A 23945-nucleotide genomic window follows, 5' to 3' on the forward strand; every position below is an offset into this window, starting at 1 on the left:
TGGAGTGTAAAAAAGAGGTGGGGGGAACCTGTTTGCACTAAAGTGAAAATATAGCAGGTCCCCTTGGCGTAAATCATGAGGACCAGTGTGATGCCAAAAGAAGTAGCCACATGGCTCCATGGGGGCAGCCCGGAATGTAGACTAGCCAACACTGTGTGCTCACCTTCCCCTTCGTTTTTTTTTGTTTCCACAGATGTCTTGGAGTGTCTTCCAGATTTCGCAGCACCCTAGGATGCAACTCCAGTTGTGTGCTATCAAATACAGATTACATCTGCCTACACTTGTTTGCAGGGGTGTTGCTACGTCTAGAAAAGATCAGGGGTTAAGCTAATGTCAGGACTGGCTGGGTTTGGGGCTAGCTATAGCCTTATGGTTGTAGTCCCTGAACTTCTATCCGGGGCACAACCAAAAGACCCGGGGCTTTAGCCCCCTGAGCCTCCCCCTGAGAACGCCTCTGAAACAAGGCATACCATTACAGAGGATAACTAAGTTTGTGCTGCTTGCCGCTGCATCGAGGCAGGCCATCTCCAAATAGTCATCAACAGGTCCTTTTGCTGTTCTGAGGGTGAGAATCGTAAGTGACTGCACACTCGGGGCGCAGCTAGCCTCAACATTTTGGGGGGGCGGCTGGTTGTTTATGAAAGCTGGTATTAGGGCATTAAACCCTTTGTGCTGCCTTCCTCCTCTGCCCCTTACTCTGTGTCCAGGAGGCTGAATAGGTATTACACCTTCCTTTGGACCAATAGATGCATCTTGCACCCAAATTCGGTGGCTGTTTAGTTCATCAAAGCTGTGCTAATCATTGGAGGTGTGGGCCATCTAAAACCTGAGTCCAGCAGTGAAGCATTTGGCATCATCACAGGGGGATGCAGATGTGGCCTGGGCAGGGGTTTGTCCTGTGTCTTGACACCTTTTGCGTCAGCCGCCATGTTTAAAAGTAAATCAATGCAAAGCTCTCCAAGATGAAAACTTAGACCATGGGGGTCATTACGACCCTGGTGCTAAGGGATTACCGGTACCGGCAAGGGTACCGGTACCGGTAATCCCTTAGCGCCCAATTCCCATAACGGTGGCTGGAACCAGCCGTTATTGCAGGGACCCGCAAAGGGACCCAGGCGATAATTATGGTACCGCAATTTGCGGTACCGTAATTAACGCCTTTCGCCATTCCCATTATGCCCTATGGGGCAAAAATGGGAATGGAGAAGGGCTATGGTGAAATGGGGAAGTACCGCCCCGCCAACCTTGGAATGGGGTGGTACTTCCCATTTCACCATGGCGGACTCGTTACAATACCGGCAGCAACCATGGTGCTAATAGCGCCATGGTTTAGCGTCGGTGTTGTAATGAGCGCCCATGTATTGTCTGAGCCCTCGGCTGGCTTCTTCCTCAAAGTAGGAGAGGTTCTGCCCGCCCTAGCCAGCACAGCGGATGGCGCTGTGCATGAAGTTCCAGTGAACCTTTGGGCTCCTGCAAAAATGTCTGACTGCCCTACAGCGCAGTGTGTGACACAGGAAGGAAAGGGTGCTTTTCTCACTGTGTTCTAGGCACTAGAACTGTAGTCAAAAACGTTGGTACACATGGAAGCTCTTTTTTTGAAATCCGATAAATTGCTTGGAGGTGTACTGAATGCAGGAGTAATCACTATCATGTTTGCCCATGTTTGCCCTTGTGCACTTTGCCGCGCAATCAGAGTGAACATGACTTCTATTTACGCATGTCACGCAGCATTTCCAATGGATTCTGGAATCTGCACCATATGCCTATCATCCTATGCACGTCTTATCATGAGCCCCATGGTGCTACCTGCTCGCGTGTACCAACTTATCCCTACAATTAGCATCCACGCATATTGAGAGGGCAGGCTGAAAATGAAAAAAAAAATGCGTTAGTGGGGCTAACAAATACATTCCCTGGGCAGGCCGTGGGATGCTTTATTATTGCATCTGCCATGAGTCTTTGCTGTACGTAGGCCCTTTTGGCCCTTGCGCGGTGACGGCTCTGCCAAAAGCCCAATCTGCAATGTGCAGTATAATTAAGCAATACGCCCTGAGCCGCGGGCCAGAGTGAAGCGAGGGCCTTAATGGATGCACTGGGGCATTACCTCACTCGGTAATGCCCCCGCGGCAAGGGGTTTATTGGTATTAGTACCCCAGCTCGCAAGACCGGGGTACTAATAGCATTATTTTGTTTCAACACGCTGCCACGATTCGGAACAGAAAAAAAAAATGTCAAAAAATGCCCACCGGGAAAGGGCGAACAGAGTTCACATCCCCCCGCCGGGGATATGAAGGAAGTTTAACATTCGAGGAATTTTGCGTTGTGTAAAACCAATCAGATTGTGTGTAACGATCTGATTGTCTCTCGCCGGGTACTAATAATGGTGGTTAAAAACTTCTGCCCTAGGGTCATTTGAGTCTTTGTAGGATTGTATCTAAGACATCACACCAAATCAAGGTAACAACATCCTCTAGACGAATTGTCACAAAGACAGAATTTGTGTTCACATTGAAGCAATACAGGAAGGTGTCGTTCAATGTTCACTACGAGCATATCAGTAGACGCTATCTGTGGGTATAGGTGGGATATAGAGCAATGATTAATCTGATCAAATTTCAGCAGAGTTCCATTAGTAAAAGCACAAATACCCACACCATTCATGCAACATAGCAGACACTACTGCGAAGGGATTATTTTTCTTCTCTAAACTGTAAGCATGCGTGTACGTTCTCTCCTACTCAGTTGGCAATGATGGCGGGTACAGGTAAACTGTGTCCTACAATCCATTATTGCGAAATGTCGCTTTTAAATCAACCTGTAACACAAAACGAAAAGTAAATCTTGACGTTGCCTGTCGTTAACGATCAAAAAAGTAATTGACAGCAGGATGTGTTATGAGAAGCGATGGCCCTCTTTTATCACACAATCTTCACACAACTAATGGCCTTTTATGAAAAAAGGCTATATTTTCCAAAACTGCATATTGCTTGACAAACTGTTCGATCAACTCGAATGATTACCTTTTTTCAAAACATTCTGCTGTGGAAAAAAAGTTGAACATCTAGAAAAAAAAGGACAAATTGGTTCGGCGTAATTGAAAAAAATTCTTGCAAGAGTCATCCAGGGTGAAGCTTGCTATTTCTTTTTAGCATCTGCCTAATCTTCGCTTGTTCAGAAGCATTCAATTATTTCCTGAGGACTATAATAAGAATTTTCTAAGACTCAGCGGAACGTTTCTTAATAAATGCCCCCACATTATAGCACGAGCATATTGTAGAACAATCCGAGGTACAGCGAAGTAATATCGCCTTAACTTACATTATCAGTTTATTATTCTTCGTAATGATTACATTTTAAAAATTGGCAAGATATAATTACACAATTACAGATGTTGTTGAGACATTGCATAGTTCTACGAAATATACGGACCACTTAGACTGATAACTCGAAAACAACGAATGAAATTGCGCAAGGCAGAGTGCGCTCATTTTAAGCAGAAGGGCTACAACAAAGTGTTCTGCGTGGTGTGATCCGTCAGTGAATTACATAAAATACATGCCCATGTGCTCAAAAAATGTGCTAATTCAAGATTTAAAGACTCACCCCCACGCTCCTACAATTCAGAAAGGAACTCAAGAACTAGCTCTTCAAAGAATCGCTCCGCCTCAACACCTAGGCTATCACTTCGCCCCTCGTGCCACCTAACTCACAAGACGCCGCTCTCCTCCCCACCACCCGGTACATCTGTACCCTCCCCTGTGTCCCTCTGTACGCACTCATGTATATCTGTTCTGTTGTTACATCTGAAAAGCGCTCCGTTATGCATCTGTACTGCTGTATACCTCTGTAAAGCAGTCCGTTATGCAGGTTCCATGTGTTAACATCTGCACAAAAATATTGCCATGCAAGTATGGTGCAATATTTTTGCGGCAGTATTAACCCATTAAACCTGCAGTGGACAACACCGGAACCACCATATTAATTTAAAGTGAGCGGAGGACAACCCCCCAACCCCGCTCCTATTTACCCCAAACATTATCCCCACTAATAATATCGCCTATGGCTGTCCCCAACGACCATAGATATGGCCTTATTATTGGTGGGTATAATATTACCTAATACCGTTATGTATCTGTACTGCTGTATACCTCTTTAAAGCGCTCCCTTTCTTCTTGAAGCTAGTTCTGAATTTAATAAATAACATGATAATAATAATAATAATAATAATAATAATAATAATAATAATAATAATAATAATAATAATGATAATAATAATAATAATAATAATGTTCCATTTGTTTTGGTTACAAAAGTATACAAACACACTATTAAAAGTCATCAACCACATTAGTGTATGACTGATTTAAGTGAAGCCTGTAGGCACATATTGGAGCTCAAGCAATCTATTGCATGCTGGAAGCAGAGGCAAGTGTCAACTTTATCCAGTAGGTCCATTCTAAGCCATGTACGTATGGATGGCATAAAGCTGGTCCCAGCTAAATCCTGCCAAAGCAGAGCAGATGTCATTTCTCATCAGCGACAAGACCACCTTAACCACAATGCTTACAGGCTTCAATAACCGATTCAGCAAACCTAGCCATGTAACAGAGCTGCATGATTAGACGGGGGCCACGATGCCACCCACAGAAAAATGAGTCAATGACACTGTCAATGTGAACCATTCTGGAGTCTTGGCTATACCCCACCACTGGGTGGAGCTGCTGAAATCTAGGAAACCAGAGGATCATGATGGAGTAATCAAAAAACTATGAGAGCATGTTTTCTTCTCTTAAGACTATCAGAAAGTGCAGAATCCAAGATGTAACCACAACAGAAACCCACATTCCTTTTATTGTTTTCTCTTCTCAGAGCTCCAGCCAGAAATCAAGCTTGGCATGCAAGCTCTGCATTCCAAACGTCCTTCTTTATGAGTAAAAACTGGACACTGGTCAATGAGGCATGGTCAAGCTGTGTCACAGGAATTCCCAAGTGAGGCTGTCCATTTTCCCCCTGACAAATCGCTAATTACATTAGAGCCCAAGCATTGGGCTCTGCTGTGTTGCAAATGATCTTCAACCTCGTTAATGACCCTCACCCTATTTTCAGGACCACTAGCTTGGGCAGCGGTCACTTACCACACAATAGAGCTCTTGTGTGTGGGCTCTACTTCTTCAATTAAGGCCTCCCAAATATTGATTCTCAAACCATAAAAAAAAGTGTTGGGGAAAGAGGAAAAAAGTGCAGTAGGGCGATATGGGGTGTGACCTACACCTTCCATAAAGGAGAAAAGAAAAAAAAATGTAAAAGATGGAAAAAAGTAGACTAGAAAACACATTTTGGCAAAATATGAGGAGTGATAAGGAGATGAATCAAAACAAGTAGAGAGACTGAAAGGGTAAACAAGTTAGAAATAAATAAAAGTGGTGAAGTGGTAGTTGAGGGTGGGAAGCCGAGCGCTAAGCACCAAGACCGAGTGTGTGAATGATTTTGCGGGCAGATTAGACTTGATCTATGGAGGAAAATCCAGCAGGTACTGTGAGTTGTGAAAGCAGTGGCATTTGCTGAGAACCCTTAAAACAAAGGTCTCAAATGTGCGGCTCTCCAGATGTTTTGACTGACAACTCACACCAACACTAGCTATAGTAGTATGTGTTGTGGCATAATAGGAGTCGTAGTGCACACCCCTGGCTTAACATATTTCAGTGAGGAAGTGACTGCTTCTCAGTTTTAAACAGCTTCATTCTTAAAGCAGTTATTCTACTTGGTTGATTTCTTGTGATTACATGTTTGCAGTTTACATCCAGCACAAATCGACCACAAACTATGCTATATTTACATACTCTTTGATTTTGACCTAAACACACTTAAGCATTGGGATCACTTGGAATCTATTTTGAAGGTCATTCCCCATAGTGACTCGAGACTATGTTTAACAATATATTTGTCTACAAAAGCATAACACGTCAATAAAACTAACCTGGATTAATTTTGTCTCATTTGGACTGATTTTGAATAAACAGGTTTAACATGACAGATAGACTGTATGGATTCAATGATAACCCAAACACCCATAAGGCATGGATCGCAAAGCGTTGCACACATTGAAAAAAAGCTTGGTAAATCAGGTCCATCATTTTTAAAGTGAATCATATGTGAACTACAGTGAATTAGTGGTATTGGGCAATGCAATTAAGTACATTTAGAGCCTGATTCATTTAATTATTTGCGTGGGAAATAGGGATCTTGAGTGCCAAACTGCGCGCAAATATGCATTTGTTGATTCATGGACTTTCAGAGCGTAGGCATGGCTTGTGCAGAGGGCTTGGGAAGGGGCCGAACACAGAGAACAGGGAAGAACATGCAAATAAGTGAGTGTTACGAGTGACCCCCTGCAGGCAGTCCCTCTCTCGTCCACATTTGCACTAAACGACACAAATTTTAGGAATTACCCGTGCAGCCTCTTGGCAGAGAAATGGCCACTCATATTCTGCGATAACTAAGCCACCCGTAGGCAGGCATAAGTACACTTGCACATAGGATTCACAGTGCAGAGGTGGGTTTGCATGTCCGATTTAAAGTTGCATGTATGCAACCGGGGTTCTGATCTAACTTAGGACTGCGCATAAGCAGTGTAGCGGGGTTCAGGAATGGTTTACCGGTGGTTCACATGCAGATTTTCCGAGTTTATACCGAGTTATGATTTTTTATGTGTTGTTGGGTGCGGGAAACAGTTACTGGAGAACCTGCGCAGGGTGCCCGAGTTGCAGGCCTGTTTGCGGGGCACCCAACGCACTGTTTGAAGGGATAAATGTATTGCACCTGGGGGAGCGAGGAAGGTAGCTGTTCTGGCTGATTATGCTTCGCGTTTGGGTGTGTCGGGGGCATTCCGGGTGCGACTTGCGATTACGGTTACAAGCGCAGTAAATTTCATGAATTCATGGGGCATGCTTTTTTTATTCTGTGCACAGGTTTGCGCAGCATCTGTCTCGGCGCACAGGTTTGCGGGAATTGCGGCACACATTTCCATGAATCAGGCCATTAAGGTCACTGAAGGGCATTGTTGAATATTTTATGACTACAGCTTCATTTATTTTTTGTTTAATATTGGAGTTTCCTCATAATGCATTTCATAACATACTTTTTAGATTAACATATATCTGACTGTGGTTACAATTGTACCCAGTTGTTGCTCTTGGCCTGTTTTAATTTGACTGTTGTACTGGTTTCAGTTCAAAGGAATATAACTGTTTCTGTATCCCGAGCTAGAGGTTTATTTGTGCTAGTTGCTAAGGGGCCAGAATTCAATTTTGTCAAAACTTGTACTTCTAAATAATAATCTGAACTGTGATTTTAAAATTAAAAATGTTTTCAGTACATATAGAACTTGTTTACATTAAATTACATGTCACTACAAATGGCTCCAGTAGAATAACATTTAGTATATACAATAAAAAAATTTTTTATAAATACACTTGGTAACCCATGTGTGTCATAACAAATGACACATTGACAAGCTATTCAGAATACATTTGTGTTACATTTTATCTGGTGTGACCTTCCTTGGTTTGTAATGTACAGATTACATTTTTGAGAACTTTCTTAAGGTGTTTGTGGGCCTAAATGGCATGTAACACTGAGTGCTATATATATATTTGTGTTTATATTCTTTGTTGTGTTCTGCATATTTGTGCACTCTCCGGACACTTGCACTTTCACTGGGGCAACTGAGCACCTCAATGGCTTGGATACTTTAGTGTATTAGCTGTATTTATATGCTGTGCTGTATATCCCTGCTGTGTACCTCTTGTAGGGTATTTTGTGGAGATTTGGGGCCTGACGGTATTTTATTACCGCCGAAAAATAACTTAGCAATAATCACTCTTTGTATTCAGATTTGGCCATGTGCAACAATAATACAATGGACATGCATTATTTCAGCACCCAGACCTGCATATTTGGTATACGTGGTTGGTGGTATTTTGGTGAGCATAATTCCCTTGTTTTATTTGTGGCCCCAATGTCCAGAATCCCTTATCTTTGCTTAGATTTTTCGTGTGATCACTAGAGAGACCTCAGACCTGCATTCTAGGGATACCACATTTTCCAGTGATAGTGTTGGTGCGCCACCATGGGCAAACTCACTGACTTATTTACGACAGAGAGCTATATGTGGTAGTCTTGTGGTAATTTCCACTACCTTATATACGGTAGGGAGCTATGTTCAGAGAGTCTCTCTTCCCGTTGGCTCATGTACCTCCAACAAGTTATACTACAGTCACTCACAATTATTCATACTGATTCTGACATGCACACATCTGTCTTAAAATGACCATTGCACTGTTTAAAAATCTCCCTACATCAACAGCACTGTAATGATAAACAGTAAGTACACCATCCGTCTGTTTTCAAATATTTTTCTGTATTATAAAAGTTGTATTTAACACGATCTCATTCTTTACAGCAATAAAATGGCACAATCAAAGCATTTTCTATGACCCTCTGCAAATAGAGTGGCGGAGAACAGAACTCAAATTGCAACATTAGCACTTGATTAAGACACGCACGGGACTTTCATTTTTTCTACACTGACTGCATATTTTCGTGCACACACACAGCTCCCCCAGTTATGTAATTACCTTATCTGTTCAGAGGCTTCTCTTTGTGAATGTGGCTCTCTTGGATTAACTCCAGCAAAAAGGAACGCTTGCCTTCTCAAGCCGGGGTCATTGCCTGGAATTCTCAGCTTTTTCAGATAGGACTGCCTCAGCCAGTGGAAAGGTTTTTCTTTCAGCTCTCCCCAATGTCGACTGCAGCAGGACACAGGAATCTGCATTCAGTCAGGACCCCACAGCCAGGTCTTCTCCCCAGTAGTGCAGAAAGATGTCTGTCTGTCTTTTTCCCTGATACTGCCCACTAAAACTTTCCTCTCAGCCCTCTGTATGACGTGTCCCAATGAAATCCATCATCTCTCATCCTCCTACTCTTCAACAATAGCTTCGCTTATACATTTGCAATTGTTGCAAATCTGACTTCCTCCTTCCTGCAGTTACTGTGCACAAAACACGGAGAATCAGGCAGAGAAGAGAAGAGAAAAATCTGCACACTCATTTAAATGGTTTTCAGAGTATGCCTAATTCTGCAGTAGAGAACACATTTTATTAGTGGGTTATATTAAAATAAGGTTTTATTAGTCAGGTTAATGGTTAATAGGTTAGCTGTTAATTTTCAAATGTGTCTCTAGCAATATAGGCATTTCAGGTGAAAAATAGTGTGCATTTTTAAATGAACACGTGTGCTTTTAACTGTAAAAATAGATTTGCATCTTATATGTTAAAATCGTTTTTTACTGAATAGTCTGTCTTTCCTTGTTAATCTGCTAACCCATATAGCAATGCACCGCACCCTTGTGGTGGTGGTGCTGCAAAAAAAAATGTGCTACTTGTGCAGTATTGCTGTACTGTGTACTGTAACACGCCAAATATCCTTACATATACCCTCCTTTTGTTTTTAGAACTTGGCTATAATCCAAGCCAATTCCTAAAAACAACTTGTTCTATTTTTTTTTTTACAATATAGCAATCCAACAAAATGAATATTCATGTGCATCAATGAAAATTTGCAATCAACATTTCATCTGAGTCCATCAGTTCATAAAATGTTCCACATTTGCCTTCTCAGTGGAAGTGGCATTACTTTAAGTTTAAATTTTCCAAGTCAATTAAAAACAATGAAATAAAACAACTAACTAAAACAAATAAGTAATATAACAAGTTAAAATAAATAATTAAAATAATAAATACGTGGAACTTCATATGCCGGAACTTTTGTTTTGTCTCTTTTGGTATGTCCCGACCAGCGATGTTATTCGGTTCATTCGAGTACTCTTTCATCTTGGCAATCTTGAATCCACAGTAGTCATCTCTTTTGGCATTCCGGTTATTTTGTCTTCACCTCCACCTGGAGGCAGGCATCTTTTGGTCTTCATCCAGGGGACTCCAGGACTCCATCGTCTCCCGTGGCCTCTGATCCTGGAACCTCCGACCAAATAATGTTAATTGTCTAAATCAAAATAGAAAATAAACAGATTAAGTACATAGCACAATACTAATTTCCACCTTTTGCCAAAAATAAAACATGCTCGGTAAAAATACTTCGTTTTTTTTTTTTCTTTTTTCTGAAATTAAAAACAAGTTAAAAGAAAACAAACACATATAAAACAGCATTCAATATTTAATACACTTTCTCTCTGCACGCCAACCATGAGCTTCCGTTATATGTGCATTTATTTATTTATTTATTTATTTATTTATTTATTTATTTATATATATTATATTCTACATATACTACAGTGTTTATGTGCCATCATAACAATCAACTTTTTTTTAACTTCTTTGTCACTGCCTCCTGATTACACCCATTTATTTTCTCAAGGGACTCTATCCGTTTCCACATGCTCAAGCTGCCTGATCTCATGTCTGGGATGGCATGGTTTGATTTGATTTACATGGACAAACTGCTCTATTGCTGTTTCGCCTTCATTTTTCAAAATTTTATACACTACAGGAGAGACTTTATCTATAATTCGAAATGGCCCCTGCCAGGCTGCCAGAAATTTAGAATTTTTCTGTTTACTTTTTCCAAAATGAAACTTGTACACCTGATCCCCTACATTGTATTCCTTTACTGATGTCTTTTTGTCATAATATGACTTAGCACTGTCAGCAGCTCTTTCCAGATTTCTCTGCACAAAAGCAAATGCATGTTGCAAATGCCTCCTCAGTTCATCAATATATTCATGAACTGTGGATGCACTCACTAGAGTTTGCTCATGTGTTCTGTATAGTAGGTGTTGTGGTAACACCATTTTCCTACCTGTTAAGACCTCATGGGGGCTAACACCTGTTGCTTTGGCAGGAGTCGACCTGATTGCCATCAGAACCAACGGTAAACGTAAATCCCAGCTGGAACCTGCTTCTGCCACAAATTTCTTTAAAATATCCACAACAGACCTATTGCTTCTTTCAACTGTACCTGAAGACGCCGCCCGATATGCGATATGTAGTTTCCTTTTCACACCTAGTATTTGCCATACCTTACTCATTAGAGTACTTGTGAAATGACTTCCTCTGTCTGACTCAATTCTTTGTGGCAACCCAAATCTTGAGAACACATGGTTCACCAGCAATGTGGCTGCTGTTTGCGCACTACAATCTGGTGCGGGAATGCACTCAATCCACTTTGACATCAAACATACCACACTCAAAATATAGCGGTGTCCCCTGCTCGACCTTTTTAAAGGACCTACATAGTCTATTTGCAAATCTGACCATGGGAGAGTTAGGCCTCTTTTCATCAATGGTGCTCTATGCATTGGTGAAGCAGGTTTAAATTGGGCGCATACTAGACATCCTCTAGTATATAATTCCACATCTTGGGACATATGTGGCCAGTAAGCATAATCTTTTAGTATTTCTAATGTCTTTTGTGAACCTCTATGGCCTGCAGTTATGGCATCGTGTGCATGGTGTAGCATTAGTCCTCTGAATGAAAGGGGTACTACCCACTGTATTTGCCCTGTTATGGACTCTCTAATCATGAGTCCATCCTGTAATCTAATTCGTGTTTTGTTCTTTAATAACACCCTCAACTCTTCTTTTCCCATACAATCATTTTCTGTTAAAGGATTTTGTTCGGGATCTATCAAATGATTATAATAGATTCCCAAAATTTGATCATTCTTTTGTGCCTCAATCAAATCTTGGTCTGGCGTGTCATGACTCCACTGCACCACCGGTTGATCTACCTCCTTTGGTGCTTTAGAACGTGTGACTGCATCAATTTGTATTTCACTCATTAAATAATCAATAGGTAGCAATTCTCCCATCATAGCCCCAATCTTAGCCAGATGGTCTGCCTTATCATTTCCCTCCTTATCCTCTCCTGGTGTTTTTAAATGCCCACGAATTTTTCTCCAGTATATTGTTAAATTATTTTCTGACACCAATTTGTCTATGGCTTGTATCATTTTTCCATGTTTAAGTGGCTTTTTGTTGTATGTAACCATGCCTCTTGCTTTCCAACCAGGCAAATACTCCACAAAGCTATTCCGTGCATAGTCAGAATCAGTCACCAGGACAATTTCACTGAACTTTTTATCAACTGCAGTAGCAATTGCTTTATAGATGGCTGCCAATTCCGCCACCTGACTGCTCCTATCTCCAATCCTCATCCCTATACTAGGAACGCCTTCACATTTCAACCAGACATTTCCTATTCCTGCCACTAATTGTTTATTACTGTCATTTTCAATGTGAAAAGCACAACCATCCACATATACAGTTGGCAAATCCTTGCATGTTTTTTCATCAAAAGCTTTGTGTGGTGATTGTTCAAATTCCTGTAAACTAGCTTCCACATCCATTTCATTTGTTATTTGTTCAGCTGCACAGTCATGTAAGTCAGCTAACCCTTGAGCAATTGGGCTCTTTTTATTTTGTCCATATCTTACTTCTACGGGAAAACCTTGTAATGCCAGCGTCCATGAAGTGATTCTGGATTGCGCTAGATTGCCTGATCTAATTCTTTTACTCTCTAAAAATTGCAAAGGTTGATGATTTGTTTCAATAATCACCTTTTCTCCCTGAACAATGGGGCGGAAATGTTGTAGCGCCCACACAGTGGTTAATAGGGCCTTTTCGCATTCATTAAATTTCATTTCAACTTGGGAAAATGCCTTACTTGCATATGCAATGGTTTTGTGATTCAAATCGTGTTTTTGTGATAACACTGCTGACATACAATGTTCAGAAAAGCCTATTTCTATAAAGAAATCCCTGTCCTTTATGGGGTATGCTAAACATGGTGCCTTTAGAAGACATTCCTTCAATCTAGCCACTGCATCAGACTGCTCTCTTTCCCATCTCCAAGGAGTATTTAGTTTAAGCAGTTTAGTCAATGGTTGAGTGATTTCTGCATAATTCTCAATGAACTTTCTGTTATAGCCTGTCATCCCTAATAAACTTTTTACTCCTTTCACATTTTTAGGATCTTTTAATCTTTGTATGGCCTCTATTTTCTTCCTTTGTGGATTTAGCCCATGTTCAGTCACTTCATGCCCTAGAAAGTTCACTTTTTTCTTGCACCATTGTGCTTTTTGCAAAGATACTTTGGCGCCTGCTTTCTGCAATTGGCCAAGCACATGTCTTATTTCATCAAAATGGCTTTTAAGGTTTTCATTTCTTATCAAGACATCATCCACATAAACTATTGTTCCTCTTTCCGCTGCATCTGGCATGGCCTTTCTCAAAAATATGCCAAATTCACTCCCACTATTGATGTACCCGAACGGAGCTCTAAGCCAGGCATATTGAGTCCTGTCAAATGTAAAGGAAAATAGGTGTTGTATCTCCTCTGCCAATGGCACACACCAATATCCAGATGTGAGATCTAACGTGGTAAATACATTTGAACCATGTATCTGAGCTAGGCCCTGATCAATGAATGGTAGTGGCCATCTAGATACTGGTACTCTTTTATTTAACTCTCTTAAGTCTGCACACAGCCGCCATTGACCATTTGGCTTTAACACACCTAAAATAGGCGTATTGGATGTGCTATGAATGGGCCTAATTATTCCCCGTGATTCCAAATTTTTAATAATCTCTGCCAATGATTCTAAACATGCCAGCGGTAGTCTATACTGGCGTACAAACACTGGATTTCTGCTACAACCTTCTGGTAGTGTGGCCACATGTAAATCAGTTAAACCACAATCATAAGCATCTTTTGCAAATACATCCTTAAACTCCATAAATATTTCCCTCAGATTGCGTCGATCCTCATCGCTGTCACATGCATCCGCTAAGGAGATCTGCTCTTCTACCATTCTGGAAAATTCTGGAAACTCTTCTGGTAAAGGAATCTCAGCGCTTTCCTCTAACTGTGTGGCTGTGTCTTTTTGTAGAGCTGCCACTTTCAAATATTTTGGCATATCAGCTTCCACTTCAATGGGCTGATTTCCTGTTTCATTTTCATTTAAATTAAATATTATGCAATCCTCTTGATGGCAGCACACTGTCTCATTTGAATCATAAGGATACACAGAATGAATTTTAAATATTCCTTTGGGCTGAGAGTCCAGGTGTTCTGGCAACTCGCCCTTGGCATCTACATATTTTTCAGGAATATTCCCAATCACCATGTTATTTAAATCTGCCGTATAATGTGATTTTTGTATGGCCATTCCTAATGGGGAGTTTTCCTCTAAATGAATGTCCTGACAACCTTTATTATTTACCATGATTTTTACAGATCCTTCACCAATGTCTACCAATGGAATGTATTCATAATCCAGGTCTTGCTGTTTTATGGATTCATTCAGGCATACAAATGCATCAGAGCCTTTCATCTGCTGTCCATTTTTGCATTTCAGTGTTATTGCAAACTGTTTTGTAAATGCAGGAACAATAGTATTTTTCCTCATCTGTAATTCGACTGCATAAGGAACTAGTTGTGCACAATGATAAGCCCTTCTTTTGTCTTCAAATTCAGGCGCCGGCCCACCTAGGCGTGACCATATTTTTTGATTAAGGAAATCTAACACCATACACATTCTGTGCATGATGTCATTGCCCATGTAAAATTCATTTTGTGCTCCACTCACTATCCATACATTATGGTAAATTGTTTTCTGCCCAATGCTAATTTTAAGCATGCATCTGCCTGTAATTTGGTTTTCAAAGTCTGGACTGTCCAACCCAGAAACATATTGGTTTTTAATCCTAAATTTCGGGATTTCTTCCCTCTCCATAATTTTTTGCAACAATTTCTCATTAATGAAACTCCTTTCATGTTCAAGCGCTAAAGTGGCTTTTATTGTTTTAAGATAATCATTTATACCAACGTGAACCCATGGTTGCTCATCTTCCATGTGTATCTCTGCCAGAGTGGTAATGTGTTTTTCTGAATCTGTTTTAGGAACAATATTCTGTTTGCATGTATTCTCTTTTAAGTAAAAACGTAATGTGTGCTCATCTATAGCAGTCTGCCAATCTTTCCTTGGGTCCAAGTATATTTGTACAGGTAGTTTTTCATTGTCACTCTGATCTTTGTCTTGACACATTAATATAACAGTGACACTAGGTATGCAGCTATTCTGGAGATATACCTCCACAGCATCATTTGTTTTGGCAACGGTGTGACATTCTTTTATATTGCTGTTTTGTGATTTTAGTTTCTTAGGCCTCAATGGTTTTTTGGTTAAGGACCACAGCACTCCATTCACCCCATCTATGAGAGGAGACAATCTTTTCAGGCAATCTGTCCCCATCAGAAATGGAATTTCACAAATAGATGTGATCAATACCTCTTGTTTCATTCTGTGCTTTCCTATTTTTATGTCAACCTCAGTTACACCTATGATGGGCACCTCCTCCCCATTAAAGTTATGCACTGGGCCTTGATTTGCCTTCACTGTGATCTGACTCTGTGGAGGCCTCCCTTCATTGATACTCTTTACCAGCTCCTTGGACATAATTGTGGCCTGTGCGCCAGTGTCAATCATAGCAAAGGTGTGGCATTTTTCTTCTACAGTGATGGGTGCATAATATCTGTCCTCAACTTCCTCTAATACACATAAGAAATGTGAATTCTTACTGATTTCAGGGCTCACCTTTCTCAGGTCTTTTTCACTTTTGGCTAAGCACATTGGTAAATGAAAAGACATTTTTCCCTCCTTTTTACCCATTTCTGTGCGAGATATTTTATTCATTTCTCCATGATCAGAAGTTTTTTGGAGTGTGGCCACTGTTCGCCCATCCATCTGGGTAACATCAGAGACCACATTACAACCTCCCAACTGAACATGTGTAACAACATCATTCAGCAATTTGTCATTTTTTAATTCTGTGCATTTGTGATCATTTAGTGTAATACCAGCCCTTTCAGCCTCTTCAAAAATATGTGGCTCAAAGAATTTTTCAGGTGATTGACTTGTACCCTCCTTGTGAGTATTTCCTTTTTCTGTCTGTGTTTGGTCATTGTTTTGCTTGCCCAGGGAAGGAACTATGGCATCCCCACTTACTCCCTGTTCACTGGTATTCCCCATGCATGAGTCATTTTTCTTAAATCTGTCCCTTTGTTCTTTTGGAATTCCTAATGTTTCTTTTTCATTTGTGCAAATCTTTACTGTTTTATTTAGCTCTAAGTTAAACCGTACCTCTTTTTTAGAAGTATTTACACTTTCTATCACAATTTCATTTACTGGTACTTTCATTTTTAATCCATTAGTCATCTCAGAGTCGTTATGCAAAGTTATATCAGAGCAATCTGTCATTTTGGCACTGCAGTTATCATGAGTACTTAGTCACTTTTCGGAAGCCCCCCGGTCATTGCTATGGCCATCAGCCCCCTCTTTGGAAGGTTGTTTTTGCGCTGTATAGAGCTTTCCTATTTGCTCAGCTAACATTTTCACTTGGGCCTCAAGGCATTGGAACCTTTCCACCTCTCTAGGATCCTCTTTCTGTGGCCTAGGTCGATATTGGTTGTTTTCCCCCTGATTGGATCTATTCTGATACCTCTCAGGTGATTGATACCGGTTGGGATGGTTTCTGAACTCTTGATTCATTTGTGGAGGGGAGCGGGTTGCACCCATCCTTTGATTATAGTCCCCTGGTGGGGAATCATTGTACTGGCGTGGACTGTAGTTCACGTTTTGCCTCATGTCCTGTCTCTCAGATTGTGGGTACTGGCCCCTATGTTGATTTCCATTATCAGTAAATCGATCCACATATCGGGGCCTATCCTGATTACCATATATCATGGTGCTGGGATCAAATCTGCTCTGTGTCCCCAATGACTGGTAGGGACCATCATTTCTTTGATCTTGATTTTGTCTCTGGTTATTGTTCATACCTGCCATATCAGACCGGTATCTTACCCGGGGTCTATCTCCTAAATATCTAGGGCTGATGTAGCTCTCTCTATTACTAGGATCATGTGATTGGAACATTGGTATAGGAAATGGCGATCTTTGTTGATTACCCCTTTGTTCAGGTGTCACATTATTTTTACCTTGGCTTTGAGCAGACTCAAGGGACATTTTGGCTGACCTGATTTCCATTACTGTGGCTGAGGGTTCTTTAGATTTAGGCCTAGTATCTTTCATTTTATCACTTTCTCTACCCTGACAATAGAGTACCTCATATAGCTTGGTGCTTTGATGTACAATCCATTCAAGGGACTTGTCACGGTCAAATTCACGGACCAATTGGGATATGATGTCTTTCTGTAGCCCATAGAAGTATGCGGTTTTAAACTCATTGGAATTTGAGTCAAAAGATACATCAAAGCGAGAGAATGCTCTTTTTAAGTCTTGTAAAAATTGGCGAGGTGATGTATTAGGTCCAGCAGTAATAGTGTACGCGACTTTCTTTGCCTCCTGCAATGACTGAAAAGGAGAAAAATGACGCCTAATTTCTTTTTCAAACTCCAGCCATGTCATATTCTGCTGTTCATTTAATCCCCTTATGATGCTGGCCGTCGGGGCATCTAAAGTTAAATGAAAATATTGTCTGTACTGTTCCTTAGGTATCTGGAGCGCTTTAAAAATGTCATGCACCGCTTCTAAGTGATCCTCAATGCAGCATTCACCTCCCTTTTTAAATGGTTTGATCAGGGCTTTAATGGATTTCATTATTTTTATGGGGCTACTTGTTGCAATGCATGGAATTGCACTATTTTGTGATTCAATCCTGTTTTCAGGTGTATGAGATTGGTGGCTGCCCCCAATGGGAGTATCAAATCCCCCAAGGGCGCTGCAACCAAGTTCAGTCACCGGCCCAGTCACTGGGGCACTAGCTCTTTGGGCAGAGCTAGAATTCACCTCCACTCCATTGAATGTGGTACCCTGCCGCCTCTCTTGGGACCTGGGAATGCACATTTGCTGTTCTAAGTCCTTACACTTTTTAAGGAGTCTAGTTGCTTCATTCTGCAAATAATTATTTTCATCGCTCATTTTATTAATCGCCTCCTGCATGTCGCACATTTGCATTTGGCATTCATTGAACTCTTTATTTCTTTTGTCTCTTTCTTGAATCATTTTAATCATTTCTTGTTCTACACTCTGGAGATCACCTTCTTTTTCGCAATGTTCTTTTTGTAAAATCTGCATTTCTGAAACAACCTCATCTTTATCCTGCCTAATGTGATCCACTAAGGCTTTTAAGTGTGTCAATTCTTGCTCACTATCTTCAAATTGTTTCTTGCTTTTGGATAACTGAGTATCAAAGTCTCTGCATTTTAATTGCATGTCTTTTTGGCATACATCCAATTCTGCTCTCAACATTTCCTGATTTTTACTTATCCCATCTAATTCAGTCTTTAACCTGTTAATTAGCTGAGTATCATTCTCTTGCATTCGCAGGGACTTGTTTAAAATAAACCATATTTTGCCGCATAGCCGTATTAAACAGTCTTTCTCTGCATTTTTATCGGCTGCATTCAATAATCTTGTAAGGCAGACCTGAATTATGCTGCCTTCTGCAAAAATATTGTCTAGTTTTTCTTTCTGCACCTCACCCTGAATGCGGTTACTCCATTCTAACGTGGTATTCGAAGACCAATTCCCATGTGCAAATAACTTTGCCTCTAAATATTGCACTAGATCTGAGAATGTGGTTTCCCTTTGTGACATTCTGAAATTCGTTTTTAGTGGCACACTGCTATTATAAAATGGGTTCCCTTTAATGTGCAAATGGCAGTGTGAGACACGCTTGCCACGCCCAGTAGGTACTCTGTGATCACTTTCCCGGCCTGCAACGCACCATAAATATGTAGGGTATTTTGTGGAGATTTGGGGCCTGACGGTATTTTATTACCGCCGAAAAATAACTTAGCAATAATCACTCTTTGTATTCAGATTTGGCCATGTGCAACAATAATACAATGGACATGCATTATTTCAGCACCCAGACCTGCATATTTGGTATACGTGGTTGGTGGTATTTTGGTGAGCATAATTCCCTTGTTTTATTTGTGGCCCCAATGTCCAGAATCCTTTATCTTTGCTTAGATTTTTCGTGTGATCACTAGAGAGACCTCAGACCTGCATTCTAGGGATACCACATTTTCCAGTGATAGTGTTGGTGCGCCACCATGGGCAAACTCACTGACTTATTTACGACAGAGAGCTATATGTGGTAGTCTTGTGGTAATTTCCACTACCTTATATACGGTAGGGAGCTATGTTCAGAGAGTCTCTCTTCCCGTTGGCTCATGTACCTCCAACAAGTTATACTACAGTCACTCACAATTATTCATACTGATTCTGACATGCACACATCTGTCTTAAAATGACCATTGCACTGTTTAAAAATCTCCCCACATCAACAGCACTGTAATGATAAACAGTAAGTACACCATCCGTCTGTTTTCAAATATTTTTCTGTATTATAAAAGTTGTATTTAACACGATCTCATTCTTTACAGCAATAAAATGGCACAATCAAAGCATTTTCTATGACCCACTGCAAATAGAGTGGCGGAGAACAGAACTCAAATTGCAACATTAGCACTTGATTAAGACACGCACGGGACTTTCATTTTTTCTACACTGACTGCATATTTTCGTGCACACACACAGCTCCCCCAGTTATGTAATTACCTTATCTGTTCAGAGGCTTCTCTTTGTGAATGTGGCTCTCTTGGATTAACTCCAGCAAAAAGGAACGCTTGCCTTCTCAAGCCGGGGTCATTGCCTGGAATTCTCAGCTTTTTCAGATAGGACTGCCTCAGCCAGTGGAAAGGTTTTTCTTTCAGCTCTCCCCAATGTCGACTGCAGCAGGACACAGGAATCTGCATTCAGTCAGGACCCCACAGCCAGGTCTTCTCCCCAGTAGTGCAGAAAGATGTCTGTCTGTCTTTTTCCCTGATACTGCCCACTAAAACTTTCCTCTCAGCCCTCTGTATGACGTGTCCCAATGAAATCCATCATCTCTCATCCTCCTACTCTTCAACAATAGCTTCGCTTATACATTTGCAATTGTTGCAAATCTGACTTCCTCCTTCCTGCAGTTACTGTGCACAAAACACGGAGAATCAGGCAGAGAAGAGAAGAGAAAAATCTGCACACTCATTTAAATGGTTTTCAGAGTATGCCTAATTCTGCAGTAGAGAACACATTTTATTAGTGGGTTATATTAAAATAAGGTTTTATTAGTCAGGTTAATGGTTAATAGGTTAGCTGTTAATTTTCAAATGTGTCTCTAGCAATATAGGCATTTCAGGTGAAAAATAGTGTGCATTTTTAAATGAACACGTGTGCTTTTAACTGTAAAAATAGATTTGCATCTTATATGTTAAAATCGTTTTTTACTGAATAGTCTGTCTTTCCTTGTTAATCTGCTAACCCATATAGCAATGCACCGCACCCTTGTGGTGGTGGTGCTGCAAAAAAAAATGTGCTACTTGTGCAGTATTGCTGTACTGTGTACTGTAACACGCCAAATATCCTTACACTCTATACAATTGCCCTATTTTAGGGGCGACAGAGAGGCATAATAGTGGTTTAATTGTTGTTAGATGTCTTGTTGTATAATTTGCACTTTTGGTAATTTGCACTTGCATTGGGGTGAATCAGGGCTGGACTGGGAACCAAATGTGGCCCTGGATTTGTTTTTTAAAGTGGCCCCGTATTTCACCGAAGGAACGAGCACAGAGCGTGAGCCCATCCCTTCAAACCAAGCAAACAAACAAAGATTGGACATGATGTTCGTCCTCAGATCACTGCTCTGCTTACACGGGTACACATTTTGCTCTGCTGTCAGTATTTAGAGGTCTGTGTGTATTGCTACCTACTACTGTGCTTCTAAAGACCCTGCAGCATCATCAAGAGAAATCCTGCTGTGATGCAAAAACAGCTATATAAATGCATGCATCAATATACCAGAGGTCCCATCAGCTTAGACTCCCAGGATGGTTTACAACATACACCCATAGCATGTCCTATCGGGTAAGGCCGGGCGGCTGTTGAACTACTTAATAAACACTGCAGCCATTAAGCTGCCACATGAAGGCTGTCAAGAGCCGGCCTAGCGATTACAGGCCGGATCAGCTCCCATTGAATGGAGATGCTTTGTCCTGGGTGTTTTAGAGGCGAGAGTGGCTCTTAGAACGTGGCACGTTTGGCACCCCTCTCTCTAACACGCATCCCAGCTACTAGGATGGATTTCCAAGTCACGGGGTATTGATGCTTATTAGAAGCTGCCGTCTCCTGTCATATCAAGGCCAAATGAAGTGGAAATGGCTGAGTTCAGACTACCCGCAAGCTCTTGCAAACTAGAGCGTTAAGTGGCTTCCCAGGCAAGTTCTCACAATGCTGACCCATTGTGACTTGCAGTGCGCACAAGTATCTCAGTTTTGAGTCATTCATCACAGCACTCTTAAAAATAAATGTTCTCTACACAATTCAATGTTCAAGTCTTAAAAACTCATATCTGCTTCCAGAATGCAAATGCAGCCTAATGTCAGCCACTTAATATCCATTACCGTTAATGAAGATATATTGTGCTTTGGCGAAAGCACAATATCCAAATAAATAAAATATAGAGTTACAGCCCATTCCTCATAGAGCTAAATTTGCAACATTCTCCTTCCATGCCTCACCCTCTCACTGCTCTATATGTACATGAGTGGCTAATGATTTCAACATTCTTGGAGCGATAAAATAACTATATAGAAGGTTGGTTAATAATAGCATATCATATCTTACATCTATTTTGCACTAGTCTAAAACAAGTCTTATTTTATGATGCTTATTAGTATGATTATTAACTTCCCTATAAACCAGTGTATCTGTAAAGGCAGTCTTTCAGATGCATTCAGCCAGCATAACCCAGGGAGCACCAGACAACAAGAGGGATTTCCTATTCTCTATCATGGGGTACAGGACAATGGAGGTGGTATGGATATAGGGGTCTATACATGGGCTGATGACCTGATATGGCAAGTGCCAGCAGGCCTATGGTATCCAAGGAACCAGAGCTGGGTACCCTTCTCATTTATGACTGGGTGTGAGTTTCAGGGAATACTAACATAGGAACTTCAAATGCCCATGAGGCCAACTCTCTGTGGCTGCCTGTTCACAGGCCATGGCAACGTGCATGGCTGCTTGTACTTAGTTGCTTGTGATGTGCAGGCCTGCCAGACTGAACAGGCTGCTAATGTTCAAGGCTGTCTGCTATTGCCAGAGCTCTCAGTAAACTCTGCAGGGCTCAGGGCTGCCAGTGCACTTTTATAATCCACATGAAAACAGATACCTTACCACGGACAAAATGAAAGGAGGCAGGGTCGAAGGGAAAAGGTGGAGACGGAGGAGTCTAGAAACAATGGAAAAGGGAAAATTAAAAGACATTTATTGTGGGGAGAGATGGAACAGGAGGGACAGGGAATAGGTAGGGAAAGAGGTACAGGACAAGAAAAGGGAAGCGGGTCATAGGTGGCACAGACAGCAGAAGAAAGTCAAGGGTTGGAGACAGGAGAGTAGTTACATAATAGAGGAGCAAAATAGTGAGAGGGGGTGGAAAGACAGAGGACTGAGAGGGTGGATCGAGATAAAGGGAGGGGCCGTGATAGATTAAGAATGCAAGAAGATCACACACTGGAAGTGAGAGACAGAAGCAGATCACTATGCAGAGAGGGAGAGATGACAGCTAGACTAGGAATGGGGAAAGAGCCAGCAAACGTACAGGGGAAGAGGTGAAAAGCACAGCGAACGGCAGGCACTGCATAAAGATCACTAGACAGCCTGTGAGAGACAGATAATGTAGCGAGTGAGAGGATGTACTGAGCCTGGGAATGCGAAGGGGAGGATGGTGGCGTATGAGCAAGAACAGAGATGGACTGGCCTTTCAGAAGAGGGGGAAGGTTGCACACTGGCAATGCAGGATTAGAGCAGGAAGCAAAGAGCCAGATTAGAAACAAAGAAGGGAATGAGGGTGTCTGCGGACTTCTCCATCCACCAGAGTAGTTTGGAAAAGGGGACTAGCAAAGCTGTTTAGTTCATTGGTGGTTACTGGTAGCTGCCAGTGGAAGTAGGCTGGTTTTGGCTTACCAACAACTACTTCTATTGTGGAGCACAACAAGGATCACCACAAAACTCCATGACGTTGTCCCATGTTTGGAGTTAGTGAAAGGGACAGAGGAAACCATGGGGGCTGGATACTACCACCCGCTCTGAGATGTAGTGCCAGAGGTGGTAAACATTGGAAATGTAGTGCCAGAGGTGGTAAACGTAGGGCTCCACGGCTCCCCAGTACATCTCTAATCTATAATGTTCATCCAGTCTCCCCAACCTTTACTTGTTATTCCACCATCCTAAACCCATATGTCCAACCCTGTATTGTCCCTGAAAACCCTATTTGCTACCAGAAATTGTGGTACAATGGCGATACTCTGAAGAAAGAATACAACCCAATAAACAACCTAGATGGTGCATGTTCAGTGGGTACACTGTAGGTAAAGGGCAGCATGGGACCAAGAGTGTTGAGACCCAAAGCCTCGGACAATCATGAATATTGCACCATTTTGAATCTCTGAAAGTATGAATGGCAATCACTTCTCCTGCGTAACAAATGCACCCAGGCATGGAAGAAACACAGCAGAGAAATAGACCAGGGTGGAAGAGGGCCAGACTAGAGAAAGAGGATGTAGTCTGAAAGAACAAGACAATGAGTCAAAGTGGGGGGGTGGCAAAATAAGACGTCACAGCACAAGCAGACTGTACATCCAGTTTCCAAAACAGAGAGAAAACAACAGTGACTGAGGGCTGCTGGTAGTACAGAAGTCCATACATAGGCCCATTACATTACAGCTCATATGGGTTACAAAGAACACAAGATCTGCCCCAATTAAACACATATTACACTGCAGTCTGCACTCAATAAAACAGG

General features: G+C 41.4%; 1 protein-coding gene across 1 annotated transcript in view; it reads left to right on the plus strand.

Annotated features, from left to right (window-relative positions):
- Window positions 1–23945, plus strand: part of CDH13 (cadherin 13) — a 2842668-nt gene that overhangs the window by 715880 nt on the left and 2102843 nt on the right. The gene's annotated exons all lie outside the window — the stretch shown is intronic.

This window comes from Ambystoma mexicanum, chromosome 1q (genome assembly GCF_040938575.1).
Source record: "Ambystoma mexicanum isolate Mex_15411 chromosome 1q, UKY_AmexF1_1, whole genome shotgun sequence".
In the NCBI taxonomy this organism is placed as follows: domain Eukaryota; kingdom Metazoa; phylum Chordata; class Amphibia; order Caudata; family Ambystomatidae; genus Ambystoma; species Ambystoma mexicanum.